The 21,009-nt window shown below is 32.0% G+C and overlaps 1 protein-coding gene and 1 non-coding gene across 2 annotated transcripts in view; both read right to left on the reverse strand.

The window, feature by feature from the left end:
- LOC119632547 overlaps positions 1-21,009 on the reverse strand; it is a 104,352-nt gene that overhangs the window by 37,912 nt on the left and 45,431 nt on the right. The window lies entirely within an intron of this gene.
- On the reverse strand, positions 4,643-4,714 carry Trnag-ucc. Its single transcript has one exon. It is a non-coding gene; the product is annotated as a tRNA-Gly (tRNA).

Below are 21,009 nucleotides of genomic sequence, written 5' to 3' on the forward strand. Positions count from 1 at the left end.
CTTTCTTTTGTGCTTCTTATCATTATTTTTAGTTTGCTAAGAGTCAGTTGCCTGTGTGTTATTTGTTTTGCACCTGCATTCCCACGCATCGTTTCAAAGGAAAAAAAAAAAATGTTGCTTCCTTTTATTTATAATTTTACCAGCTGTTACACGTTAGGTAAGAAATGAAAAGAATAAAAAACGCAAAACGATGTTTTCATTCTTCACAATGTATTGCTAATGCAAGCTGGAATTTTTTTAAAAGCTATACTCAATTATACTTAAGTTTGGTTTCTTCGTTTACAGCAATAAAAAAAAAAAAAATCATTTAAGTCATGCATGATTGTGTGTTTAAAAATTTGAGACGACTGCAAGAGATAATTTTACCCCTACTATAGATTTAGTGAACTTTAAAAAAGAAGTAAAATATTTTAAACAATATAAGCAAATGCTTGCTGTCGATTTGTCCACCAGCATATACTTCACTTATGCAAAGAAACTTTGATTTAGGTTAAGTAATACGAAGCATTTCTAAAAAGAAAAATGTTTGCCTAAAACATTTATTCAATTCTTTAAAATATTGGCATTAGATTTTAGATGACTGTCTAATATATTTTAGGTTACTTCAGTGTTTATAAACTCAGATAAACTTTAATTTACTTTTGACGATTTCTGAGATTTATATATATAGGTGTATAGGTATATAGGTATATAGGCTATAAGCGGAATTAAGACAAATAAGAAAATTATATTCGACTGCGGCCGAAACATCTACATCCACCACCTTTCTCTTAATGCTAGATTTACGGGAACCCGTCAAGTGGAGGGGTAAACTTTAGCAATCATCACACTAGCAAAAACGCAGAACGAGGGAGTTGAAATTTGGTACAAATATTCGTATCGATCGATTAAAAATACAGAGTTGGATAATGAATACGATCTGTTCGCAGACACGTCTACCATGGAAAATAAACCAAGACAACTTCGCAGAACACCGACACAAATCTTTCATATTTTTGTCTTTGGCCTTCGAACTTTTTGAGGCCAACTAATGAAAAATTATGCAAAATAGTTTTCTTACACTACTTTTCTATTCGCTTGCATTGACTTTTAACCTTAATTTCGTTCGGGATGATCTTAGCTTCAGGATAATGCTACCTTAGAAGGATTTTTTTCGTCTGAAATGATGGCTTCAAGAATGATATTGAAAATGTGTAATGGGCTTTCAAACGCTCTAGTTTGCTCAAAAACTCGAATTTTCAAATGAAGTCACTTTACTTAAAATATCAACTTAAAACCTTCTTTCAGTGCCCGATCTATTGATTTCAAATTTTAACTGGAGTTTCATAAGCACATTCTCCAGTAAAGGGCGTAGGATATTTCTGATTGTCCATCCTTTTTTCCATTGCCCAAAAACAAAAATTTTTAACCTAAATTCGCCGCCATTTCTTGTGATCCGGCATTTAAAAAAGCTCAACGCCTCACCCTAGATATTCATTAAAACCTTAAATTATGTTTCTTTTTTTTTTTTTTTGTAAATGTAACCAATCGTAGGGGATGCCCTCTCGTCGTGTAACACGGTGATGGTCAGAAAGAAGATAGCAGGAATAAAGATGTGATATGGAGGTGGTGGCCACAGCCTAGAGGACGGCTAAACACTGACTACAACTACAATCAAAGTAAGCTATACCATACTGATTTGATAGTCGCGATTTTCACCTATTCGGCTATTCATGCTAATAATGTTTTTTTTTTTTTGTTCATTTTTTGCTTTAGGTAAAAATTCCGATTTGTAGGAATAGTGGCAAACGAATGCTATAGAAAGAAGTTTTTTTCCACGCGAGCTCCTATGCCGCTGTACTACTTTTATACGTTGTTGTTATTAAAAAAGCATCCTAAGAAAATCTGTTTTAAAAAATTGATTGATCATTAGCGTAAATAAATTTGAAAAGAAAAATGACCTATAATTTCGTGCTCATATAGCAACATTACCTTTTTTTTAAGCCCGAAGGTGAAGCCTGAAAACGAACTGCGCTAGTCAGTTCACTTGCGACTGAGTGGTGGGTAGCAAAAATTCGCCATAAGATGAAAATGGCTTTAGTAGTGTACTTCTTTTTATTTTTTATTTATTTATTTTTTTTTTTTTTTTTTTTTTTTGCATATAATTGACGGTTAAATGTCAACAATAACTGAACAACAAATTATTACAAATGCTAAGCTATTCAATAAAGGATACGTTACCGACACATAATAAACTCATGTAAAACATAGTTAGCTACACAATCGAAGACAAGCAACAACATCAACTATGTATACAATAATGAAAATTCATCTCATACATACATATAATTTACACCAATTTAATAGTGTGGGTGCAGTAACAGGAATTGTTGTAAAATTTTAAGCAAAAGAAATTTTTTTTCTGATTTCTTTTTTGTTTTTGTTTTGTATGTTCGTGTCAGAAAGTGAAAGTTTGAAATGTGTGGTGAAGAATATCATCATTACATATAACAAGAAAACTTAAAAAAACAAAAAAGAAAGACCAAAGAAACAAACGGCAAACAAATATTTTTAAATTATTAAACTGCTATAAAAATACACAAAAACAGCAACAACAACAACAACAACAACGACAACAACGTAAACGATAAATTTTCCGTAGTCAATGCTATTAATCGAAATAAAAACTTGTGTTGTTACCAGTTTTTCATGAATTAAGCCGCTACTGTTTTCAACTCATAGTACGGGCTGTACGGTATGAGTCTGAATACAGATGAGGGTGTGTTTTTCTTTCTTTCACTCTCTTATATAACTATCTCTACAAAATCTCTGCAATTAATTATAAGACCGTTTACTCTCTCTTTGCACCGCCATTACAGCATTTCTGACGACGACTACAAGTCGAAAACTATTATAAAATTTTTTTATTTTTTAATATTTCTCTTTTCAATGTTTCTTAATACAACAAAAGCATTTACTTTTATGCAAATGATTTGAAAAAAAAAATTAATATAAATTTTCTCAAAAATTAAACATAAAATCAATAACTGCCAACTATCTGCGGCATTAATGGTAATTTTTTTTTTCTTTGAATAGAAACGAAATTGATATCAATGCACACAGACCATCTCCTGTTGTTTATTAGCTGGCATTTCGGAAAAAAACGATTTTTTTCATTAAACTCTTCTTTTAATTTTGATCATAAAACATTTATTTACACATGCATCCATAAATATAATAAATAAATAAATTATATTCGGTTGTAGGCGAATTTCGTTTATCTCCACCACTTTTTTCTTAAAATACAAAAAATCACAAAAGAATAAAACTTCGACACTTTATAACATGAAGTGGGCGCAGGCGATGTCTATCAATTTTAAAAGTTTTTATCGCAAACAACCTTAATTTTCTTTTGCTGTTGAAAATGTAATCAGTTAATGTTGTTGTGCAGGGGCATGCTTTTATATCCTTGATCCATTTTCAATACCAATTCGCTTTCAACAACTTCCAAAGTGTTTGCAAATTTAAAGCCGGTGTACTACAGAGATTACACTGACGGACAGACGGACCGACGGATATGCTTACACCAATTCAAAATTTGATATTGATCAATAATGTATATAGTTTATGGGTTGGTCTTTGAATTGCTACAAAATATTTTGGTATTATTAAGTAACGTTCATCTTTCGATGGCAGGCGACCGCTCCGTGAATGCGTGATAATCGTGAAGAGCTTTGTGTAAATTTTGGCTTCTTAATTTTTAGGGGGTCAAATAAAGCAACCGAGCACGCTAGAGACAATACGGAAGAAATGATAACGACTTATAGTTGTTTAGCCGACAAAAGATCATACAAACGGAATATCTTTGATACTAAACGCAGTAGTGAACGCATAAATCACAAAGGGCTTTGACCAAACGTAAAAAATGTATTTTTGGCAGGTTAAAATTTTGATTAGGAAAAAAAATAATGTGTAAGACTATGTACTATAGTACAAGTACTTAGATATTGCGTAAGAGTTTCATTTTAAATAAGAAGCAAGTAAAGGCGTAGTGTAGGTCTTAAAGCAAACATACCATAGGCATTATTTAACTGTAATCGTGTTTATGAGTATATAATGCGCAACTTTAAGTTTAATCTGTAAACTTAAATTGAGAACCCATGTACCTTTTCATAAACTTGCGTTGTCTCCATTTTCACTTCAACAACTACGATAACAGACAGAACAATACGACCATGACTTCACATAGGTTAATCAGCTCATACATACCGTATCTACATGGAAGCGTGTTACAAAGGAAATGATACAATTAATTAGTCCTGGCCATCTTTATCTTTTAAGAATGGATATAAATGTATAATAGACGGGCGCAAAAAGTTTAACACACGACGAATATGGACATGTGTGCATTAATTATTAGCCATATGCTCTTTCTTTTTTTTTTTTAATTAAAGTAATTTCTATGCGTAAAAGCATTTTCATATATTTAAAAGTAAGCTAGTTTCAATATGTTCGTTTGCACCCCACATTACAGAGTTTGTGCACGTACTGTGAATTAGTGAAGCCGTGCTAAGTATTGATTGAATAACTTGATCATGAAGACAAAGAGCCGCTTTTATATAAAAAGTTTAGTTGGACGAAAAAATAAAAAGAAAAAAAGACGTGCGTCGGCCGGGAATCGAACCCGGGTCAACTGCTTGGAAGGCAACTATGCTAACCATTACACCACCGACGCTCTGTAAGACTTTGCGATAATATCAGTCTTATTGAGCGTCTTAAATATAAATAAAAAGAAATACATACTTTTATATACATATATACACTTATTCACATTAATTTCTTTAAAAAAATTTACAAAACTCAATTTTTAAATTTTTATACCTATCACCGAAGGATAATGGGGTATTCGTTTTGTCAAAGTGTTTGCAGCGTCCAGAAGGAAGCTTGAGCTAAAGTCTATTGTAAAAATTCACCTGGCCGCAAAGACAAAGGTATCGCCTTCAAATCTGGCAGTACTTGCAAGCGATTTGGTATTGAAAATGGGCCAAATCGGTCAAAGGACAAATGGGCCTATAGTACTACATAAAATGAGGACATCTCTGCTTTCCAAAATAATAAAGCATTGGTTTTTTGCTCGTTACTCATAAACTACAGTAAATAAATCTATAAAAATGCAAACGGGCGGTATTGTAGTATTTGTACAAAAATGTACTAAAGTATATAAACTCTTGGCCAATTTTAAATTCGAAATGCACCCAAGCAAGTCTGTCCGTGCATCTGTCCATTTGTCCGTTCGCCCAAGTATGTAGAATCTATTCTAAATATTCTCCCGTTTATAAAACTGAAGATATCGCCTACAAACTTGCAAAAGGACTACAGAATGATATTACTTATAGGTCATAATTTTGTTCGTCATTTTTCTCTATTTTTCTCCTACCTCGAATATATTTGTAGGCAGGGCTTATCTCTTTTATTATTGAAATTTAAAACGGTCCCCGTCAACACTTGCATCGAAACTCAGACCGTAACGTTCATTCAATATAATTTCTTCCAAATTATGCTCTTTTCAACCATAACCGTTTTCGAACTGAACATGGTGGTAATCCTAACGAACATCTGGATCGTAGGTCACAGGTTACAACAATTTTTTAACCTTGGATTTGTTGATTGGTTGTGGAATGCTTGTGTGCTTGTGTGGAATGCTTGTGGTTATTTTTGCTTCTGCGGCAATACGGCAGAAAAGGGTATCAAAATTATCTCTTTTGGCAGAAATAGGCATGTGGAGATCACCGATAGTTCTAGTGTCATGGTCGTCTTGATTCAACTTTGTGGACTCAGTTGTCGTTCCCTCCTGCAAATGCCCTCCCTATATACCCTTTTAATAACCAGTCGCCAACACCAAAAATCCATTCTGATATTTTTGTATTAATCCCTATTACCTGGAAAATGGTCTTCGTATTATTGTTAATCTTACCGATAGTCGCCCGCTGCTTCGGCAAGTGAACCATCATGAATCTGTATTTGATTTTTACTTTACTTTGAGAACTGCATTTGCTAGAAAATTGGAGAATTTTCAAACTCAAACTCAGACTCATTTTATCAAATGGTGTGATTTACGTAACAATATGTTCTGCAGGCGATTGTCGCTATGAATCAATTCGGATGTGTTTATGCATTACGATGTCTTGGATTCGTGATAAAATTCAGTAAAAACTATTTAAAAAGGCCGGTTAAACTTAAGCTTAATTATTTTGTAAGTTTAAATTTCAATGCGTGCAACAAGAAGCTACGAATATAAAGCCTTGACTGCTACGCACCGGAAGTCAACAAAAAAAAAAAACGTGATGTAATAAAATGAAGTTTAAATATATGTAAAAAATGACGCATAGGTATATATCAACACATACGTTTCCGTTATTTTGCCAGCATAACTACGAATAGTTAGTATATTACCTTTGTCAAATGTTTGAAACGTATGGGTATACGTCTTCTAAGCGTACATCATTCGTTTGTTTTAAACTATAATTAGGACCGCAAAACTGTGACCGAAAAATATCATCTCAAGTTGAGATTTACATCACCTCCTAGATTTTTCAATTATTATCAATATGTGAATATATAATAAATCTATATACCTACTTTTGGTATAGTTAGTATGTTATATTTTGACTGTTATCATCATATATTTTTGATGAAAAATTCTACATTTCACAAGGAAAAAATAAAGAAAAAGTCTTATCGTTATATAGTTTATTACCAGAATATTTCCTAAAGTGTCGTAGCGGTCTCAGTGTGTGGGTATGAAAAGATTAAGTCAAAATTGAATTAAAGCTGTTTCTTATTTTCTTGTTTAAGTTTATAAAAACGTGTTATAACAAAAGCTGTTAAGGTTTCGCCTTTGCTTTTCATATACAATCATAAAATGACAACAACGCCAATTTAATGCTTGACTTAATGACTGTGCGCAGAAAGAGAGAAAGAGCAAAAAAATTTTATGAATGCATTAAAATGTATTTGTGTATCGCTATCAGGCTATGTGTGTGTGTGTGTGTGTGTGTGTGTGTGTGTGTTCCTGTGTGTTACAATTAATACAAAATGTAAATCCAATTCCCTATGAATTCTGAACAAACTTACTTTTATTAACTGCACGCATCATTCCATGATCTACATTCTGCTGCTAAGCAATCCTAAGTGAAATTTTGATTCTTTCTCCTAATCTACCTCCCACGGGTGCGACTTCACCTACGTTAGCTGAGCTTGCAAAAAAAAAAAAAAAGAAAAACAAAAAAAAACGCGCAAGAAAACATTTGTTAAACTAAGGGAAAAGAAAAACGTGTACTATTCAACACTAGACCTACAGCAACGAAACTGAAACAAATTTGGAAAACATTAACAATTTTTCAAAACTTTCGTCTATAACTTTCGATCCGAACTTTCGATGCATATTTTTTTGAAAAACTTATCTAGAAATTATATGTGACTGGGTAAAGAACGTGCTAATATGCATTAGAGTAAATTTGACATTAGTTGGAATTAGAAATTTTTCATTCATTACGGACGTATTAGCAAATCGATTGCGACCATTTGCGCAGCGCATATTGAACGTGAATTTGGCGAACGTTTAGATAGCAAGTTTTTATATTCACAGGCTAACTCATAGAACTTCTTACTCGCCTTTCTATCGAAATTATGTTTTCCTGACCGAACTGACCGAACTAACATTGATGTACCTAACTTCTTCGCCGAGTCAAATAGTGAAACACTTCGGATTCATTAATGAATACACTTTTTTTTATAGAAAAGGCGAATAAAGCTCAGTCTGTTGAGTATTTATATACGTTAACGGCTAACGATATGGTTAACGAGTGAGTTGCTAAAAAAAAAGAAAAAAAAAATTATTTGCTCGCGAGATCTGCTGCATTTATAACATATATAAAAAGATTGTTTTGATTTCTTAAATAAATTATAAAAAATTACTTTTAATTTTGTAATGTTATAATTTATTTACACCAAAGAAATAAATTCTACGAAAAGTAGGATGAGCACTAGCAACCAAGATTATCGTCTCTGGTTTTTTTTTTTTTTTTTTGTAAAGGTAGGCTGGTGGATGGTTAGTTACTCTAGTCGCTTTAATAAAACTAAATATTTTATTGATATTATATTTTCTTCTTTCAAGATGCCTACTCACAAGGCAACTAACTTTTCCCCTTCAATAAATTTTAAAATTTTATCTCAGGAAACCTTTGCGACAAAAAGTGTCAAAAACAGCGATTTAAAAAAAAAATTTTTTCTAATAAAACAAAACTAAAAAAAAAAAACAAGTAAGAAATTTATATTCGGTCGTGACCGAATCTTTTATGCCCATCACCGTTATCCTAAAAAAATAAAAGAACTACAGCTTGAAAAAACTACAAATTTTTTTCGCATCGGCTAATGGGCGGTGTAGGCCGCTTTTGGATCATTTTCAAATTATTTTGCAAATTTGTTGCCTATATCTTAATTTTCGCTAAGTGGAGATACAACACAGTCGGTCCATCGGACATATGAACAAACAAACAGACGGACTTGCTTAGGTGCAGTCCAAATATGAAAATGGCCAAGAACTTATATATTTGATGGCGTTTTTGAAGCTTATTTCTGCGCATTATAAAATTATCGAAAAAAAAATTTAATTTCGATACACTACAATATTGGGTAGGCTGGGGCAATTTTTCCATGTTTGTACAGGCACCCCAGCATCATCCATAGAATATGCTCAAACACATTTGTACATTTATCTAGTATAGTTTATGAGTAATAAGCAAAAAAACAGTTTTTTATTCTCTTTGAAAAATAGAGATGTTCTCAGTTTTTCAATTTGGTACGGTGAACGTGTTCTTCGACCGATTTGCCCAATTTTCTTTAATAACTTGCGTGCACGAAATTCTAATGTTTATGCTAATTTCTAGTCGATAGATAGCTTCATTTTTACGGTCAAGAGACTGTTTACAACCGACGGACAGACGGACATGCTTAAGTCGTTTAAGAATTTGATGCTGATAAAGACTATACATGCTTTATGGATTTCTAGACATTGCAAACGTTTTGACAAAATCAATATAAATAGATCCTAAAAAAAGAAAACTTTTAAAAAATACTCGCAATACGAAATAAACTGATGACGATGGAAAGGTATTGCATTTAAAACAGAAGCACACGCGCTTAAAAGTTCAAATAACTCTTAAACCTAAACGTCTTTCAATTTAATGATTAAGTGCACGAGAAAGAGGTAAAACGGAATGAACGAAGAACAACAATAAAAGTATATACATGAACAAGAAAAGTGGTTTAAAATACGATTGGAGAGAGAGCAAAGGGTTTACGTTCAGATTAGTTTAGAAAAAGAACAAAGTAACTTGCAACGCAGTGCATATATACATATCAACATATGAATGCAACATGTACGAGTATAATAGGCACGAGAGGAGTGTGAGCACTATTGACCAATAAAAAAAAAAAAAAAAAAAACTCTTAAACAATATTAACGATAGTGTGCATGTAGGGAACGCTATTACACGCTGACAGTTTTGTTACCAATTTATTTACAGACAGACGGACTTAAGTGCGCGACAATAACAACTATTCATCACCATTGTGACGCGCCAACAAATACTTGCTTTTTTATATATTTATTTATATATATATATATATATATATATTTTCCTAACTTGACCATATGGATTACAAACAATACATCTGCCCGCCAAAATACGTACAAGGTAATGATAAATGTTATACCATACAACGATAAACTGTACCGCGTATGCATTTATCGTATAAAAATTCCTTACAAAGACTCTCTCAGTTCGAGTTAATAATGGTTTAAATTTGGGCCAGATTAATTTTTATATAATTACTTTCAATTTTTTTCCGTGTCATTCCGTACTTGTACTTTATATCAGCGAAAGGTATCTCTTTGTCTTTATAAATTTGATTTTTCTTTTGAAAGGAAATGTCATGTAATCGGTCTACCAAAATCTTGGCAATCTTGAGGCGAGAATGAGTCACCGTGACAAGAGCTAGCTGATGCATAGTTTACGTTCTCTTTTTCACATGCTACATACTACCGCTCGTTCGTGAAAGAAATTCTTAGCTAATGCGTGAACTTGAAAGTTTAGATAGGAAGTAAGAAAAAAAAAAACACGTTTAATCACATCGATTAATGTATATAATATTGTTTCTAGAATTGATCTTATAGCTTCCATCTTAACTTCAATGAAGATTTATAAAATCTTACCAATATGCAGAATGATCAAAACAGATTTCAAAGCCGTGATGATTTTGGGGACAATATCAAGGATATTTTAGTACAATATATCAAAGGAAATGAGAAACGAAAATGAGATCGCGCATATTAAGCGGTGTCTGATGATTCGAAATATTGCATCACGATTAACAATTGTTGTAATATATCACAGATTTTGTTATTTTTTTTTTTTTGGATGAGGAATATTGTGGTATCGTTTTGTCCAAGCAATTATCAACATTTTAAGATTTTTCTGTTTTTTTTTTTGTTTCAATTAATTATTTTATATATATATATATATATATATATATTAAAGTAAAATTATATTTGTTTTTTTTTTTTTTTTTTTTTTGCTAAACTTTTAATAAATCTTTACATTTGCGGCTTGTTGGCATTCGTCTCGTTACGCTTTGATATGCACTGAGCAACTGAAATTTATATCGTATAAGCACAAATGTCAAAGTTATCTATATCTAAGATTTCGTAAGAAATGAACGCGTCAGGTACGTATTATAAGGAAACCAATTTAAACGCAGAGAACTTATTGACACACCTATTATATACAATAAAGTGTGTGCTGTTTACCTGGCCATGCGTCTGTATTGAGTGTTGAGTATTGCCACATAAAGTTATAAAACAGTACTCGGTAAAAGTTGACATTCAATTCAAAATGGGTCGAACGGCGACAAGACAAAAAGAATACTTTAACCATTCTGATGTTATATAATTAGCAGTGACAGCTAGAGCGAAGAATCCGCCAGAATCTAAGATCAGTGAAGCTAAGAGAATATAGCCGGTCAATTTCGTGTACTTTGCAATTAGCTAACTAAACGCATCGTTAAATCATATCAATAAGTTCTCCACTTCTTTGTCCCTTTATTTTTACGAACGGGAGGCTGGAGATATCTTTTCATTTGTCAAAATGTTGACAGCCTCCGGATGGAAGTTGCTTGATCCGCATCAAATTCTGATCAAATTCATCAAAGCATTCCCGTCCGTCCATCTGTGCGCCTTTCTATGAGAAATATTCCTCCAGTCGCAAAACATAATATATCGTCTCCAATATTAGCAAAAACGCTGCCATGTTTTTGCATGCAGGACCACGCCCTGTAGCGCAATATAAACTGAAAACACTAAAGCAAAAAAATTGCGTTCTCTACCCACAAATCAGAACAAATATGACAGTGTAATTTCAGACTTTAATTTTTTTTGCAGAATTATTATTATTTTTTTTTTTTTTTTCTTAGTAGAAACAATGATATCCTCACTTGTCTTTTTTGCTTAGTACACTTTTATCATATTTTAATATATTTTACTAAAGTTTGGTGGACAAGGCAAATTGGGAAATAATCAGTTCAAAAAGAAACTTGGTACAAAAATTTCGAGTAATATGATAGTGGCATGTCTGCCAATAGTCAAACCAACTAGACTATAACGAGTTCATTATTTGTTTTATTTTTTTTCTTTTTTTCTCTCGCCTTAAGTTCATTTTATTTAAAGCTTAATTTATTTGGTAATTAATTTATTTTCATTTTCTTAAAACTTTTTAATACATATTTTTTATTATTTCTTTTATTTTATACCAACGCTATTATTTACGAAAATTGAAAGCGTAGCTTAATCGACTGGTCGAACCAAAGTTTTCTACATATAAGTTAATTTATTTATTTTGTTTTTTGAAAGAAAAATAAACATTCGAAAAACAAAAAAAAAAAATAAAATAAAATAATAATAATAATAATAATAATAAAACATATGTTAAATATATTCAATTAGTAGTAAAAATGAAATTTTATGGCATCTACAACCCTTAACTTGTAGTGGCGCTTAAAGATTGTGTTTTGTTCAAATATGTTCGAGTGCAAAGTAATGCGAAACGCTTTCGAATGTATAAAAGGAAAGGCGTATTATTTTATGCAAAATTATGCACTTGATTAACTATGCCGAGCATGTAGCAACAACAGGCGGCAATATAGCAAACAAAACAACCAAATCACTCGCTTTCAATCAGCAGCAGCTAATCAGAGCCAGCTGACGATGGACGGCAATAGGCGATGCATTCACCTTAAAAACGATGACGAATAGCTAACGAAACGCATAAATAAATACTGCAGAGAAATTGTTGTTTGATTTTAAAAAATTTAAAAAAAAAATTTTTTTTAAAAACTCTTGTACACACACTAAAAAGAAAAAAAAAAAACATTGATTTGGAACTTACAACGAAAGACAACAAGTTTTCTTCAACACTTACAAGGTCAAGTTTGAAAATCTCATTAATTAATCCAAAAAAAAAAAAGAGAAAGAAAAAAAAGAAGATATTTTTATCTATTTAATTAATTTTTTATGGTTCGGTTATTGTTAACGTTTCTTCTCTCATTTCTTTCTTCTGTCTTCTTATACAAACTTTTTATGCATATGTTACGAAACTCTTTAAAAAGACAAACAAATATGAAAACTGTATTCACCTTGGAGGGTCTGTTTGTTACTCATTAGCTCGAGCAACCATATACGAGAAGAAAAAAAGAAAAGTAAAAATAAAAAAATCTCAAACAACACTATATATATATATATATATATATATATATGTAGGTATATATATATAGAAAAAAAATGTTAACTAATGACTAAACTAACTGATCACAACTATCTTTTCACATTAATTAATATTCATAATTTAATAATTTTATGTTTTTTCAATTTTGTGAAGACCACACCCATTTTCAAACTTTTATTGTGCATTTGATTGGCGATAAATTTAAATTTTATATCAATTTTAAATTAATCTCATAAATTTAATTAAATCAACGAGCGAAGTCATTCCTTGGCTATGTCGCATGCGAGATTGACAAATCTAACATGCTCTAGTCCAAAAGCTTTTACTAAAATATTTTAAGATGTGTTTTTTAAAATCTCATTCTTTGTTGTTAGGGTGTTTAAAAAATTAATTGTGAAATATGATACGCTTTTAATTAAATTTTCAATTTTGTTTATGAACGATCAACGAAGGATTATCAAATCATTTAATAAAAAAATTCTTTAAAAAGAAATTTCAATTGCGTGATGTACAAGGCGTGTTTAAAAAATAAACTGAATTTTCAAATTTCATGTACATGTACATTGGACATATGTCCCCAACATAGGTTACCATTATGAGCTATTTTGCATTCTTAGTTTGTTTTTAACAGATGTCAAGGTTAGACATGCCTCAGCCAGCATATTCACCGCACTAGGTCCTCTGTGAATTTTTTGCTTTTCCCAAAACTGAAAAGACTTATGAAAGGATGAAATTTTGCACACGATTAAAGACATATAGATCGCATCGCCGTAAGAGGTCGAGGGAACACCAAAACTCACGTATCGAACATATATAGCACTGGCACAATTTATTTCAAAAGATGAACAAGAAGTTTCTCAAATACTTCTACAGTTGCAAAAATATACTATTACTCGACAGTTGAGAGCCAATGAAGTTAGCAACACTACAAGGTCTAAATCTCGAGAGTACATCTTTTCCCATACTAGATACTGAAAAACATGATTTTTTTTGCTAATAATATTATTCTAATTAATAGATAGCAGAAAATTTCTGTGGAAAATATACCTGTAATGATAAACGTGGGTCAGTTTACGGGACTAGTTCTTCAGTAAACGCGATTGTACTTTTTCGAGTATCGGGGCGATTTATCGAGTAGTGAGTTTACGGCAGTCAATGAAATGTGCAGTTTTGTCTCGATCATAAAGTTACTGTCGATGATACTCGACTCGATTAAAAAGGAGAATAAAGTAAAAATATTGTCACGAAATACATTTAGTTGATATAATTATTGGATATAAAGACTGCCTAATCTTATTAGTGAGGAAAATTCCAAAATTTTGGTAAAAGCAAAGAATTTTCTTTTGATGATTTTCTCTTGTGGTGGCATAGAAACAAATTAAGAAAAAGTTCTTTTTTAAATATTAAAAGAAGAATTGAGGACAAAATCGGAAATCTTTTTAAACATGTAAGTGCCAGCACTGGTAGTATAAAATATTATCGCGTCACTTATTACATACAAATTGTGAAAGCTTAGTGGGGCATTGCTTAGAAAAATGCCCAGTAAAACGGTAACGTTGCACAAAGAGACGCTATGGGGGAGTTTATGGTTCAGCGCCCGGATTTGGCGAAAAATCTGCTTCGCAAAAGCTTGCACGCAGCCAAGAACTTTTGGCAAGAGGTGTCAGTAAAATTAAATACCTTGGACTCTTAATAATCTCCTTGGAATATTTGCATGATTTTTGCCTGCAATCGGTTCTTTGGTAGAGTCCATCGTTCTTCTCTAATTGAAATTAAATGATTGGTTTGTATTTTTTTTCTATAGTTCGATGAAGTCTTTACTTGTTTTCGTTTACACTTCCATAGATAAACCGGAACTAATTTTCTTGGATTATTTATTTACTTTCTTTTTCTTTCTCCTTAACGTTTATTATATGCATTAGTAAAGGACGAGGAGTATACTCATTTTGTCAAAACGTTTGCTATGCCCAAAAGCAAGTCTCAGAGACGCCACAAAGTATATATATTCTTGATAGCGATTTAAACTTGTCCATCAGTCCCTCTGCCCGGTTTCCTGTCTGTCTGTGTATATAATATCTGTTGTAAGCATTTTCCTGAACGAACGCTTGGATCGGGCCACTTCCCTCTATCTCTTTTCCATAGAACGCAACATTTTGAAAGTTCTTTATACGGATGCATGATGGGTGGTGTTTGTGCGGCCGTTTGTAACACCCAGAAAGACTTGAGGTAAGAGCCAGCTTTTATTGTACCGATATTACCGAATCTTGTCTGTCCATCTGTCCATCTGATGTTTATTTGTGTTCTCTTCTATTCAAATTACAAGTCGCAACATTTAAATATATTTTCATTATATCTAGTATGTGATTGATAGATATTGATAGGTATTGAACTCTAAAGAAAATCGCAACTTTGTAAATTCCGTCAAAGAAATGGTTAAGTAATAGGATTTCCGCAATCTAAACTAATGTAAAAAATTGGGTTCGGATGGGGCAATTTTTTGAATTTTCTCTCTTCCCTAAAACTATTCCTGCGAAAACTAAGCCTTCATATGATAAAAAGATCTAGCTTTCAATGCATCATGATGAAAATTGGTCCATAGTAGCAATCTGTTATAGAAATTTGCTAGGCTTGGAGCACGTCGGTTGACATTTTGGACAATAGCGCATCATTTTTAGCACATTATCACAAAACATGAATGAACAAATGTATCAGGCGAGGTGGTTCAGGGTATTTAATAGTCGCCATCGTCCGCCTATACTCTTCGGACTTATTTTTCAATATATATTATTGTTAAATATTTAATTTTAAAGGTAAAACCTTACAGCACTAATATGTAAGGTTGTCAGATTTATTGAAAACTCAACCGCACTCGAGATTTGAATCGGCGACCATTAAGTCGTTAGTTGACAATGTTTGTCTACTCGAACGCTCTGGCGGATTTTTAGAAATTCTTTCAAATGTTATAAAAACTTTATACTTTTCAATATTCAATAAAGTATCGGGTAAACAAGCATAAAGGTCTCTGTCGGTTAATTCCATTTGACGTAAAATATATTAAATTAAATAATAATTAGTTAAAAATTAAATAATTAAATAAAGCATTAATAGTAGTTAAATGGAAATTTATGAAGTTAAGTCATTTAACTGCTTCAATCCCACTATTGCACAACTTCTTTGTTATTTATGCAAATTATGATGAATGAAATTTTTTTTAAATATATTATACGATTATTATTATTATTATTATTATTATTATTATTTTATTTTATTATGCCTATCAGCGAAAGGCGTATTTATTTTCTTAGCTCAGTTAAAAGTTGTTTTTAGATTAAACATACACACGTGCATTCGTGTATATTTTTGATTAGATTAAGTCATTAAGCTAAGGCAGCATTGTTCGCTTTCCACTGCGATCTATACAAAGTTTGAAGATGAAAAAATACCGAATCAGACGAAAGTGAATATTTACACTTCGCTCAATTAACATATATCGTATGAATAAGTACTACGTGGTACTGTTAGGACTTTACAATGTCCGAGCTGTCACCTTTAGAACTAACGCAATAACATATGTGACCGCAAAGAAGACGTTAAATGAACCTACCAAACATTGTATGTTGAAAACGTTGTATTTCTTGTTTAACTTCAGCCATTGTTTGTGAAAAATGGATAAACTGCGATAATATATATCGTAAACGAATCAAGGGGGAGAGTCGAGCTCCTTTCAATATATATCGGTTCAAATGTCGGCTGAAGAAAATACCCTCTGCTTATATGAACGCCCTGAAGCAAGTTATGAATACCGTATACCGTTCTGAAACCTTTTCCTAACTTTCTTACACGAAAATTTTTGCTAATCTTTCCCTTCGTCACCTGTTGCATAATGCGCTTTTACCTTAACGCACCAATAGATAAAGGATTAAAGCTCTTTACTGCCCAACAGAATTAGGCAGTTCTTATGTGGACGTATTTCATCAGACATGGGATTTGCGTAATAATGCATTTATACATTAAAAACCATTAAGAAAGCTATGTCGGGCAAGTACGACCGTTAAATACCCTACACCACTTCGTCTAATACAGTCGTTCACTCGTTTCTTCTTAATAACACATCGAGAATTTATTTATTATTTTTATGCAAATGCACAATTTTTATTACAATACAAAGCCCATTAAATTGGAGGACACTTAAAATTGAATCTAGTAAAAATTTAGCAAACTCAATTCGCTTATCAAAGCCGATCGCCTACACATGATGCGGTCTAAGAAATAGGTTTATACGCTTATTTCTAATTAGAACCCTTATATGGATTGGGATCCAAAGAAATAGACCTACATGGTCCGCACTCGGTGCGGTTAATTTTCTTCATAACATATTGAAAATTAAGGTTTCGCATAAGTTTTCGCATAAATTTCGAATGCCGAAATACTACTACTAAGCGATTGTTGTCAAGAAATTGTAACAATTGAACCATTGTTTCATGTAAAGACTTATCAAAATAATGGGCCGAAGAAGTGATGCGATTTGAAACATTTTCAATAGAGTTGATTCTTGAGTCAAAACACACACGACAATGTGTCAAATTTTATCAAAATATCTTACTAATTCCAACCTGTAGGCTGAAGACAAGAATGGAATGGACAAACACCGGACGGACAGACAAGCTTAGTGTATTAGAGGTATAATAAATGATGGACTTATCTCAACTTCTTCCAGGTGTTACAAACGTATGCTTAAACTTAATGTAACCTGTAACATAAGTAGTGTAGGATATAAATAAACAATAATAAAGTGATTCTACATTAAAAAATAATTATTCATATTCCTTGAAAAAAGTAAATGTGTAAATTTTCACAGCTGCGTGCAAAACTTCCGTTCAAATAAAGAAGCGTTTTTATAAGACATAAATGCTATGAAAATTTTTATATCAAATCTCTAAAGAGATATAAGTGGTGAGATTTTATTATTAAAATTTAACATCATTTTTAAATGCTCTGGCGTTTTTTATGGCCGAGGCCGTGATAGATACCTCAATCATGTTCACGGCATTTATATATTTTGATGTGTTGCATACACCGAGAAATGCCGTAGCCTAGAAAATGTTGTACGCTTATAGAAGAAAATTCCGCTTTTTATAGCGAAAGCTATTTCAATTTGGATTTGGGCAGCGTGTTTAGAATGGAATTGTGAAAGAGGAATTTATGGTTTATGAAGAAAAAACTGATTTTAATACCCTACACTACTTGCCGCGCAAACGTATATTAAATTTCTACGTATGCATGGAACAGAATCAGCAGAAGTGGAAACAGATCTAGCGTATATTAGACCGATCAATCCCGAATTACTTTTCGAACCGATCTAAGCTTATTTGCTCGTCTGTCCGTCTTGCACTTGGTTTCTTGTTTGGACGAAAGTTAGTACGCCCCTATGCTATTATAGCCCAAACACGAATACTATTGATAGTGGCTCGGATCGCATCATTTTTTCGAACACTTGTCATATAACACTTGAAAACGTCTGCATTAAGCCAAGCAGTGTAGGATATTTAATGATGAGCCATTCTATCATCACTATAGTGTTTTTAAATCTTTCCAATTAATTTCACAATTAATTGCACAAAACAAGTCGTTCGAATTGAAGCCGAAACGAATTTAATAAATACGAGATCAATACGAGTTAAGATACGATTCTTTATACGATAGATCTTTTGCCTTTAATATATTTACGATTACTTCGTTGAAGCACTTTAGTAGCAATTTATGCTTTTCTTAATTCATTATCAAAGGTTTCGTTTCATTTATTCAAAATGCAAAACTTTTAAGCGCTATGCCTCCACTTCCAGGTGACGAATTTTGATTACATCGCTTTTACTTTTTCTTACATTTCTTTTTGCATTTACACGCCACTCCCAATAATGTAATTGTAACTTGTCACTCATAGGCGTCATGCGAAGAAGATTTACTATCACTCCGCTTTACATTTGTTCTCATTAATAGGACATAATTATATGTTAGCATTTTTTTTTTGGCAATGAATTTCTTAAGTCTACTCCTTATACGTGTAGTTTTAGAACAGAAGGCTTGAAGTCTAGTTTTGCTAGAATCTGATCTAATCCTATGTGATTATAAAAGCAAAATATTAAAAGAATATTGGAATTCATACAATGTATATAGTATATGATGCACATATAGCAAAAAAAAAAGTTAATAAATAAAAGCGTAGGGTTTTCAAAAAAAAACATAGAATTTACAAAAATGTTGCCACGCCTAAGTGACAATTTAATATGAATATTTCCTTGGGATTTAATCTTTTCAATTCGAACAATTTAAACATATTCCCTTCAGTTGAATTTTACTTAGCAAAACTTAGATGAAAAAATAAGTAAAGTAAGACTTTATAAACGGGCAAGGACAACTTTAAAATGACCAAGACTAATTCGCCTAAAATAATACTTTGCTCGTTTTCGGATCATAAAATACCAAACATCATATCTCGTTACTATGTAGATGTTTACTTTTTCTTTCTTTTTTTTCTATATATGACCAATCACTTAGGAGATGTCCCGGTATTCCTACGGAACGCGAGAAAGCGAGGAAAGAGAAATCGGTAGGCAGGTCAATATAATCAATAAAAATGGGAAAACTAAATTTTGTGTTTTCTTTTTTTTTTTGTGAAGCACTTCTCAATCTTCTTTCTTATTTTCTTCGTAAGATGCTGCGTTAATAAGTAAATGCTTGCTTTTCATAGGAACTGTGGTACGAATGTGCCCAAGACTTGAAAAAGCATTTGTCGGCATAAAATAGTCAAAATTAAAATTTGTTACTTTTTACGAGGTCGTTATATGGAAGCGGCAAAGTACCATAGCAAATTTATATGCCAACTTGCCACTCGGAACTAATTACTAACATAAAATTATAAATGTGTTACATACATCTGCACGGACCTAGTTTACCCTATATCAATAAAAGGGGTTATATATAAAAAGGGAATCTCTGGATGATAACCTTGATTCCCTATCCGTTTGTTAAAGGAATTGACGAAAGTAGCTCACGTTATAACTTATCATTTTATTTTAAACGTTTTCGTATTTATATTCGTGGTATAATTCGCTTATACCATTCATGTTTTATCACAATATTTTTCTTCTTAGTTGGCCGCTTCAATGCTTAGCGGACTTGTATCGCTTGCCCTTTCTACGGTCGAGTCTAGTTAATCGTCCAGTTTACTTATTCAATTTCTTTGAATAAGTACCTTCAGCTTTATGATCTTACAGATCGACTAATAATAAGCAGTCTTTTTGATGGCTGTCTTTCCCAACCGGTTCGACATCCCATTCGAAAGCCACTGCTCGTATTTTTCATGTGCTTAAACTAAACCCTAGGAATGCATAGCCTTAACATAAAATGCATTAAATTTCGACTTCTGTGGTCTTCTGATTTTCAGAAACAAAATTTGTAATATTTTACTCTTTTATTATTTTCTTGGATAGTCTTTTCAGATGCGCATTATTTGAATGGAAGCGATATGGGTAACTCCAAGATAAGTTATCAGCAACGGGAATTCACTGTATTTGAATAAAAACTGTAATATTGTATGTCTTTGTGTTTGTGTATGTGTGTGTGTGTGTTTGCGTTTTTGTATTACAATGTTGGATATCAAAAGCTTTGGTCGAAACCATATATAACCGCATTCTTATTGTGTTTAGGTTGTGTGCGGTTCGGTTCTTATTGCTGTTGTTGCTATTTATCTATTTCTTTTTTTATTTTTTTTTTCCTCCCAATATTTACATGCGAATAATATCCATGTAAATCAATATTTACTAACATTGGCCCAAAAACGGTCATTTATTGCAGCTTTTATACGTAAACAATCGATGCATGTATATGTGGGTCTACTGCTGTTGCTTATTGTTATTGTATATATTTTTACATTTTCACCTTATTTATCTACTATTTATTTTTTTTTTATTTTTTTTTTTTTAACATCATGTTAAAACGTCTTGCATAGAAATATAATAATAATATAATATAGAAACCGAGAAAGAAATAAACTGAAATCAAAAACCTTCTATTTTATACGTTGTATGGCGTATGTAGGTTAAATATTTATTTGCCTTAGCAGCCATAAAATTCACATACTGCTAAAGAACCGTAATAGACACCTAAGGTAGATACGAATATGTAAGTATTT

The sequence above is a fragment of the Glossina fuscipes genome, unplaced genomic scaffold, assembly GCF_014805625.2.
Source record: "Glossina fuscipes isolate IAEA_lab_2018 unplaced genomic scaffold, Yale_Gfus_2 1, whole genome shotgun sequence".
In the NCBI taxonomy this organism is placed as follows: domain Eukaryota; kingdom Metazoa; phylum Arthropoda; class Insecta; order Diptera; family Glossinidae; genus Glossina; species Glossina fuscipes.